Genomic DNA, 9893 nt, shown 5'->3' with positions numbered 1-9893 from the left:
GGTCATTTACTGGCAAAAATGATCTGGGTTTGCTGTGCCACTGAGAAACCTGGCGCCCATTCTGCCATTTAGACACAAAGCCAGGTTCGCGTCACATGGCCTGATACAATCAGCTGTGCTTTTCTACAAGGAGCTCAAATTTGGTAGCGTTGCCATCAACGTCAGTGAGATTATGTGACTGTATTGTGGTCAATAGGCAACAGTGGATCTTGATTCTTCAGATATATACGGAGGGAAGGGTCTGATGGACCCCTTGCTATGAGGAATTTGAATGGTAGTCCTTGACTCACAGAACAGTCATTATGGACAAGGATATAAATATGTCATTGCTCTCTAATGAAAAACTGTTTTACAAAACAAACCTATAACAATGTAATGAGACACCTTGAGCGCCACAAATAGAAACCTATTTTGACACAGCCATTAGTGACGGGTTTGATCTTTTAAATTAACTTACATGGATTCTTGACAGCAAGACAAATATGTGACCCTCCAGCACAAAACTGTACGGACTATGGCCGTATTTTTAGATTTTTTTTGAGGATTTTTTGTGCTCTTTCATTTGATACCATAATCCTAATTTCTAATTTTTGACCCAAGTGTACAGTTTTGTGCTGGAGGGTCACACATGTTAGTGTCAACAAGATGCAAACTAATCTTGCTTTATATTCACGGTTAACAATGATGTTAGATAGCCAGCTAGCTATCAATGTTTAGTTGTCAAAATTAGCAATATAAAGTAATCCATTCAAATGACCATCATGAATACAAATGTTAACTAGCACAAACATAAATGCTAGTTAAATTGTTGACTTCATGAAGCATCTTTTCATTGGTCAGTTAGATGTCCATCGCTATTAGCAGACAGAAGGAGGAGTGAATTGCATCTATAGTAAAAACTCTAAAAACCAGTGGACATGAGCACTTTTCATAGGACAGCGACGATACGTTACCTGCATGTGTAATTGTGTAACCATGTGACCTTTCATTAGTTAGTTCCACTAGTCCCTTGTTTCTGGATCAGATCAAAGTAACTGACCAGAGACCTTACTATACTCAGATGTGGGAGCTACACCCAAGTGTATGAAGCAAAACTGAGTAAGAGGTGAAGAGCAGGTGGGGATGGAGACGTCGCAGACTGAGGCTAATCACAGCTGTGCCATTTGTTCCAAACTAACACCTTGTGGGGGCCAAATGCTATCTGGACAGGGAAGGTGTGCATGGAGTCTGCTCGGACACTGGGCCACTGTCAGGGATGTCCTGTGGACCACTAAAGCCCAATCCCATTGTGGACTTAAACACAAGTGGGAAGAGAGGGCAAAGGGCAGTGGGGTAGCCACACCAACACTAACAGGCTTCGTATAACCGTCACATATCCATCAGCTCCTCCTCATGCTAGGGCAGAGAGTGCAGTGACCGGGCAGGCAGTTTTTCAGACAAAGGATGTGTTAATTATACCCAGAACATGCCATGCTAAAATGCGACACTCGTACAAATGAGGAGACTTTAGCGTGCAGCCATGCATGTGCATAGACAGCTGGCCTGCTAGGGAAGCATCCAACACAATGACGGGGGGTAAGGGGGGGAGAGGCGGAGAGGCGTCCAAAGAGACACTCAAAGCAGCAGCGTCACAACCGCAGCCCTCGGGTCTGGGCCGCCTCACACGCGTCAGGCTGTCTGCCCCGGACAAGCAGATTAGGCTCTGCTTTCCCTCTGTAGGCTAAGTGGAGGCGACTGTATGGCTGAAACGCAGAGCTTTGTGTGCTAATCTTCAAGGGAATTGTGCGACGGGCCAGTCCCTCCTGCTGCTCAGGCCACCATGCGTGTGGGAGTTAAATGTGGACAATGTTTGGGGACAAGGCAGTGTGTGATGCCATCCTCAGTATCAGCATGATTCCACTTGGGACCCGATGGATGGATGGATGGATGGATGGATGGATGGATGGATGGATGGATAGATAGATAGATAGATAGATAGATAGATAGATAGATAGATAGATAGATAGATAGATAGATAGATAGATAGATAGATCTTTTGGCATTTGGCAAATGATGGGCAGGGGGCTGAGTGCACAGTGCCAATCGAGGCATCTTATGCTGATGCCAAGGGCTCCTTTCTTCGCTTCGAGGGGCTCTTACATGGACTGAAAACATCCCTGGGCTGATGACACAAAGGTACAGGGCTCACCTCAGGGGCAAGCAGTGCAGTCTAAGGCAGCAGCTGTCAGGTAGCCTGATACCTGTTAACACCTGATCTTATATTCTTCAAATCTCTTAGCTTTCCCGGACCTTTGTTCGCATTATGTTCATTGTGACTCCACTTCGCTTAATCCTATAACGCCACATGTGTCATATTTGATACCAATATTTCTAAGACCTCTACGTCAGTAATAGGATTACCTTTCCTCAAAAACCCGTTGTATATAATACTATACCTGTATTCTGCCTCTAGTGGATGACCTAAGTACTGCAGGTGGAAAACGTCTTTTTTTTAAGAATCAAAGACGGCTGCACACAAGTTGTAGCCGGCTGGATTTTCACGGGGTAAGAAGTCCTATTTTTGGAGCAGTTACAGTAATCGCAATGTAGCGAAAATTAATTATATTTCAAAATGAGCCTTTATTAATGTGAACTAATTCGAAATAACTTAATATATCATGAAATATTTTATAGAAAAACGTGATGAAATCACGTCTACAGGTATGTAAATGTATTATATTTGTCAGTGCATTGGGTGTTGTTTTAGTCAATTTCTTGATTAAATTTGTACTGTTTATACACCAAACAACAATTAATATATTGCTCGATTTAAGCTTGATTATTTCTTCTAGTATTCATTTTGAAAAATTGACATTTATGCTAATTGTGAATAGTCAACATCCATCCATCCATTTCCCAAACCGCTTATCCGTCAGGGAGTCCAGAGCCTAACCCGAAAGCAATGGGCACAAGGCAGGGAACAGCCCAGGAGGGGGGCCCGCCCATTGCAGGGCAGACTCACACACCATTCACTCACACACCATTCAATTATACATGCACAACTATGGGCAATTTAGTAACCCCAATTAGCCTCAGGATGTTTTTGGACTATGGAGAGAAATCAGAGGAATCCCCAAGACAACATGAGGAAGACGTGCAAACTCCGCACACATGTAACCCAGGCGGAGACTCGAACCCGGGTCCCAGAGAACCTAGACAACAGTGCTAACCACTGCACAACCATGCTGCCCAAATAGTCAGTATATAGTTTGTAAATGTAACAATGTATTGTGTGTATTATTTTGATTTACACATTTAGATGGCAAAAACGTACAGTGTAGAAGATGTCTTGAATATACTAATTGATGGAAATTCAAGTGACCTGGAGCAGTTAGGGGAGGAAGACGATGACAGTAGTGAAGAAAGGAGTCCTAAGGGAGTGTCTAATGAAAAGGGATCAGATAGTAGTGATGAAGATATGAGAGATGAAAGTGTAGCAGAATCAGACACCAGTTCAGTCAAAACAAAGCATGACAGAGCAGTCAGCAAAGGGCAAAGTGACACAGAAAGAGTACAGGTGGAGAAAAGTACCATTTGAACCTCCAAATGTTGAGTTTGATGGATATGTTGAGGACGTCTCTGTAGAAAGGTCAGAACGGACTCCTTGCATGTATTTTAATCAGTTTATTACTGATTAAATGATTCAGGAGACTCTGCTGTGCCTCTTGATGTGAGAAAGGATGGCGTTGACCATTTGCCAACGTGGGAAACAAGGCAGAGATGCAGGCACTGCCCTGGAAGTCACTTCTCACATGTCTACTGTGCAAAATGCAAAGTCAACCTTTGTCTAAACAAAGACAGAAATTACTTTTTGGCCTTACATGAAAAGTAAACATGTAAAACATGGTTAAGTGTGCCAAGTGTTTTCTAAAGGCACAGAAAATATATCTTGTTGGTTGACAAAATATGATCAGTACATAACCAGAAATTCCTGATGTATCAAATATGATACAAAAAAAATGATATATCCAGGTCATGTTTGAAATTTGTTTTTGTATTGTTAAAAGCATCCAATAAACAGTTCAGTATTTGAAAATTAGAATTTTCTGGCTATAACTTAATAATTCAGGCTTTACAGGGTTAAAACATTTTTGATAAAACAAAATAATGAATGGCCATATACTGTAAGACATGTCTGCTCTTCTTCACTCCACCCTCCTGGAGCAGCGGAAGTTCCTGTCCCGGAGACGGCCTCGTTGTGAAGCTCCCACTGCAACTGCAAGGGCTGTTTAATAATTCAGCTGTACCTCAAAAAATGAGACGTGACCTGCCGTGACCATGAGCAGGCTTTCCCCGCGGCCCCTACCTGCTTCTCCTCCCCGCCCTTCCCCTGATAGATCTGTACCTCCTCATCTCACCAAAAGTCAATCAGTATCACAGCTACAAACTAGGAGGAGACCTCTGCAGACATTCTTATTACCTTGTTCCTAAGCAGGCAGCTTCAACCCGAAGTGATGTAATTGAGTTACTATTTTTCATGCTATCCTCTCATACAGTCCTTCGCTAAATTTGTTTGAACACCTTGGTCCGTGCAAATCCCAGGTCTTTACCACACAATTTCATGCTCCCTGCCTCTGCATTTTCAGTCCATGCAGCCTGCACTATAGAGTATAGACAGGGCCCTCTAGGGGATCGCTATGAACGCAGTAAGGCGGCAAACATGGGGTGTAACAGTAAGGTATAAAGCCATGTGTGTGGGGAGGGGGAGGTGTCATCATGTAGCTGAAGGGTCAGCAAAATGCCTTATTCTTAATGGAATTTGCTAATGTTAACCAATTCCAAAGGTCTGGTACTACTACTGGCAGGGATGGAGGTCAGATTTGGCCAGAACCACATGATGTGATATGCTAAGATGACAGAAAAGCCTCCCAGGCTCACACTGCCTCTCTGTTATTAGTCTTCACATTATTGGGGCCATAAATAAAAGCCTTCACTAAATAAAAACACTCAGTAGGTCTGTGCATCATATGGGAGGTTAAGTATGGTAATAAAATGGTGGCCAGACAGTAGTCAGCGTCGCAGAGGAAGCAGGCAGGGGTAAGGTGGGTTTTGGGGGGGGGGGCATGATGATGTTAATGGACTGGGCTGGGAGTGCCGCTGCTGGGTCGCGGACTCTATCAATATTACAGTACGGAGGCCAAGGGCACGGTACGGAGCAGATGAAATATTCATCAGTGCGCTGTTCCTTCTTGTTAGAAGACAGCTTTGAGCTCCTGTCCGGGCCAGACTTCTGGCAGCGGTGGAGAAAGCTGGCAGCCTGGGGCGATGACCTCGGGCCATGTCTGGGATTAGCTGACCTCTGTTATGTTTGGCTCTAGATATATAATCACAAGGATTTCTGAAGTCTGCTTCACTTTGGACTGAAGGCAGAACCATGAGTGAAGACCAAAGAATGGTAGGTGAGCATGGGGAAGCTGCACTCAGGCACTATGGCGTCGACCAGCAGGTCACGGGCGCAGGATTAAACTGGCACCAGTCTCTCAGAAACACTGTAATCACTCTTCTAGAAATAGCATAGGTGGTGTAAATCCATCCATCAGTCCATCCATCGTTCTCCATTGGTTCTCTCACTGGTTCACGCATTGTTTCAAAAAGGCACAAGGAGAGGGAGCATGGGATGGATGGAACAAGCTCGGGAAAAGAAAGAAAAGAAGAAGAGGATACAGAACAGGAGAACCCGGCAAGGGCTGAGAAGATGATTTGGTTTAGGGAGAGGAAAGAGACAGGAGGCTGAAAAACGTTAAAATGGCCATGGGCAGAATAGAGTAAGAAACAGTCCAAATCAATGACAGCAACATAGATAATTAATTAACCAGAGCAGTCAATTAATTAGACATTAGAAAACTGCCCTCCGGCAGGTCTACAGCCCTTCATTGTCTGCATGTAGGATCAGATCTGTCTGATCCATCCCATCTCTGCTACAGGTATAAGGTCTCTCTGGGTTATACTGTGGGGTGCCCTGGGAAGAATAGACTTGTTTCTGCAGTACGTATCATGTAATGGTAAGAAAGACCATCATACTCCAAATCTATTGTGCATCAGCCTGCCATGATGAAATGATTCATACAAATGTGTTGAGATACCTATCCTCCAGGTGCTTTGATGCTTGAGATGAGCAGCCTGTGTTAATCTCCTCAGGTAAAAACATCTGGATGAGCTGTGGCTTCTTCGTGGATGAGCTGTGGCTTTTTCGGTCGAGGTCATTTTCAAGGTTGCCCTTGCCTTAGGATTGTGTTCTTTATGTCAGATGGGTTAAGGCTGATTGATGAAAATTCACACCTCCAGAGACCAGAATTAGATTCTTTGCCCCAGCGCTACATGTCTGGGCTTTGCCTGTTCTCCCCGTGTCATTATGGAGTTTCCTTCAGGTTTCTCCCCCCAGTTGTGGAACAAGTATTCAATCTTCATACTTAAGTAACAGTACAGACACCACACTAAAATATTACTAGTTCATCTAGTAAAATATTACTCAAGTTACAAATGCCTGTTTTTTAAAGTACTTCAGTAAAAAGTACTATACATTCCAATCTATTGATCTTGACAAAAAGCTACCTGTGTTAAAATTCACTCAAGACAGATTCGAATACAGTTTTCAACTGTAAGTTCACATCAGAATAAGGAATAAGTGCATCGCAATAAGGAAAACTGAACTGCATATTTTCTTTTTATTCAAAATAAATGGTGAAACTCACCAAATTTTCTGTCACAGCTTAGCAGAATCACCTTTTTTATTCTGTGGAAAATGAAAGATCGATCGATGTGCCAGATTTAATAATGAATTATAAACATTTCACGGGCCGCTACTTTTAGACCCAGGGGTGCGTGAACTGACTAAAACCCTTGTCCTCCACTATGGAAAATGGCTGAATACTGAATGTGAGCCATTACGCCATTTATGTATTGCCCTATTGTACATTATATGGATATAATAATTAGTAAATGTATATAGAGATTGGTAACCCAAGAATTCAATGGGTGTACATTGTCCCACACAGTCCACTATTCAAATAACACCAGATGCCTCTATCTTGTGTTGTTTTGGGGTTATTGTGGTACATTAATTACACCATATGTGCTACGAATGGACACAAAGTGAATGTGCAGTGCATATGTGAACATTCAAAAATGTATTAAAATTCACCTGTAATGAAATCTGCCGCCATGAACTCAAAATGCTCACTTATCCAATATCTCATTACAGTTGAAATAACCTATTTTCATAGCTATTATCAAAGCTAAACACAAATAGTTAAAGGGCCTGAATCACAAAACGGATCGGTGAGCATCACTGTCTGACCACTGGACATCATAAATCTGCAATTACAAACTGCCTAGCTTGCTTTTACTTAAAAATATTACAGTCAGAAAACTGGATATCGAATAAGAGTCTAACTCTGAAATAAGAATGTCTTTGCAAGACATTCCAAGACTGAAGTAAAATGTCATGAGCTGTGTCTGCATGTATAATTGTGACATATTGTTCACATATGTGTGCACAAGATAGTTATTATATATAAATATTTATTGAATGTGTCTAAGTATTAAATTAATTATTTCTGGAACACAAAAAAGAGGTTGTTTGGATTTATTCAGTTTAAAATGATGCATGTGGAATTTAGCCATTAGAAAAAGCAGTATTTGTTTATATTTTCATCACAGAAAACAAAAAAAAAACGGCTTTAACGATAAATAAATGGAAAAAGTCATTGCGCACATTAACTAGAACAAGTAACAGTACAACAGTGCACCACCACAGTGTCTGCTAAATCTTCCTGAGGGTCTTTTGCAGTCACCCTACAATCCTAGCAATCCTACAAGCAATTCTCTTTGAAAGTTTTCTTCATCTTCCAGACCTCTACTTGACCTCCACCATTTCTCTTAACTGCCCATTTTTATTACCAGAGGTGGACATTTCTGGCCGAGAAGGTAAAAATCCAAACCAAGATTTTGCTCCAACAACCAGTTAAGTCCTCTGTGACTGTGACTCTTTATGCTCAACTGGTTGGTCCAAACAAACTCTTGGGTCTGGGTTTGTACTTTCTGCACGTGAAATGTCCATCTGTATGTCCATCCATTCAACCATCTATCCATCCATCCATCCATCCATTTTCTGTAACCACTTATCCTATTCAGGATTAGAAAGGGTCCAGAGTCTATCCTGGAGGCTTCAGGCACAAGGCAGGGAACAACCCAGGATGGGGCACCAACCCATCAGAGGACACACTGAACCGTCCAGCTCTGCTTTACTCTGTGAAGTGAGGGAAGTGCTACCGGAAAATGCTCTGCCATGTTTTTATAGTCTTCACCTGCTTTGTAGGCATCAATTATTTTATTGCCCTGAGTACAATAAAGAGCTACTTAGAAGAGTCCATAGCTGCTGATTGTTGGGACAAGGTTGGAGCAGTCGGTATATTTATAAAACTTTGCATCACCTGGACTTTGCAAACGATGACTGTGAACAAGCTATAGCCCTAATGAGCTAATTAAGGTCTGAGACTTTGATAAAAGTTATCTGAGAGCTCAAACTTCTCACGGTGCCCAAACTTTTGCATGATGCTCCTTTTCATTATTCACTCTAGATTTGCACAAATATAAATAGTATAGTAATTGTGCTTAAAATGTTGAAAAGAATGTTTCATCTTCAAGTTAATGCCTTTTGGAGATCAATTCATATTCGTATCACTTAAGAGCTCACAGTAATGTAAATTACTGCACCTCTCTCTCTCTCACTGTATATATATATATATATATATATATATATATATATATATATATATATATATATATATATATATAGAAGAGAAGGCATTGATCTGTACAAGTTTACGGAGCATTTCAAGAAATATACACAAATTAAATGCATCACTGAAAAGTCTCTGACCTAAAACAACAGAAGGTTTGATGTAACACTTTAATCTTTTTCACAGGAGCAATCATTTCGATAAACATTTTTGCATGAAGCTCAATAGGTTCAATATAAGAATGTTATCGCCACCTAATGGCCAGATATAGCTATTCAATACAGACAATACAGTATTTCACCGGTACATTTAATGACTTCAGGATGGCTTCACTTTGGATGGATTCACTTTGGACTGGATTCTTGCTGCAGACCAAAAATACGTGGTTACACGCACTGATGCCTGTAAACTGTCCATGGTGTGTGAATCTGTGTGATTAGCTTCCCATCCTGCATGTCCCCTGCCCTATTCTTCCCTACTGTAACCCTGTACCGACACAATTACAACTCAATGACAGTAGGGATACTTCACACAATTAACAAAGTTAGATGTCTTGGCAAAATGTAAAGCTTTGATGATGGTGTGACTGCAATCAGTGTGAAAATGTGTGATGATTCAGAGTAAACTATGACAATAGGTCTTTAATTGACTTGCTAATGGGAAACAGCTGTGATCAGTGATCTGGTTCTGGTGAGATGTAGCTAGAAAAGAGGGGTCTTGTTGCCCCCCTCGTCACTAAATAATACCTTCCACAATGTGTTGATATGTCTTTCTTTTAAAAATACCTCTACACAGCTCTGTGTAGTAAAGTGTGTTTGCATTAAATTATTCACGGTCTTTAATGTTGTTTCTTGGACATTTTATCATTGCTAAAATTATGCACGGTTTGTGTAAGATGCCTGCATATTACGATATTTTTTCTGTATATTTTTTGGTAAGTAAAATTTATTTAAAAGCACATTTTTAAAAAACACTCAATGTTTACCAAAGTGCTATATAAAAATGAGTAAAACAACCAAAATGAAAAATACGTACGCAACCGGTAACTAAATTATAAACCATGTTGCCTTTCCTGTTAACCAGTGTATTTCTAATTTTTCTGCCATGTTAGCA

This window comes from Brienomyrus brachyistius, chromosome 2, assembly GCF_023856365.1.
Source record: "Brienomyrus brachyistius isolate T26 chromosome 2, BBRACH_0.4, whole genome shotgun sequence".
In the NCBI taxonomy this organism is placed as follows: domain Eukaryota; kingdom Metazoa; phylum Chordata; class Actinopteri; order Osteoglossiformes; family Mormyridae; genus Brienomyrus; species Brienomyrus brachyistius.
The sequence above is the reverse complement of the archived record's forward strand: the minus strand, read 5'-3'. Positions refer to the sequence as shown.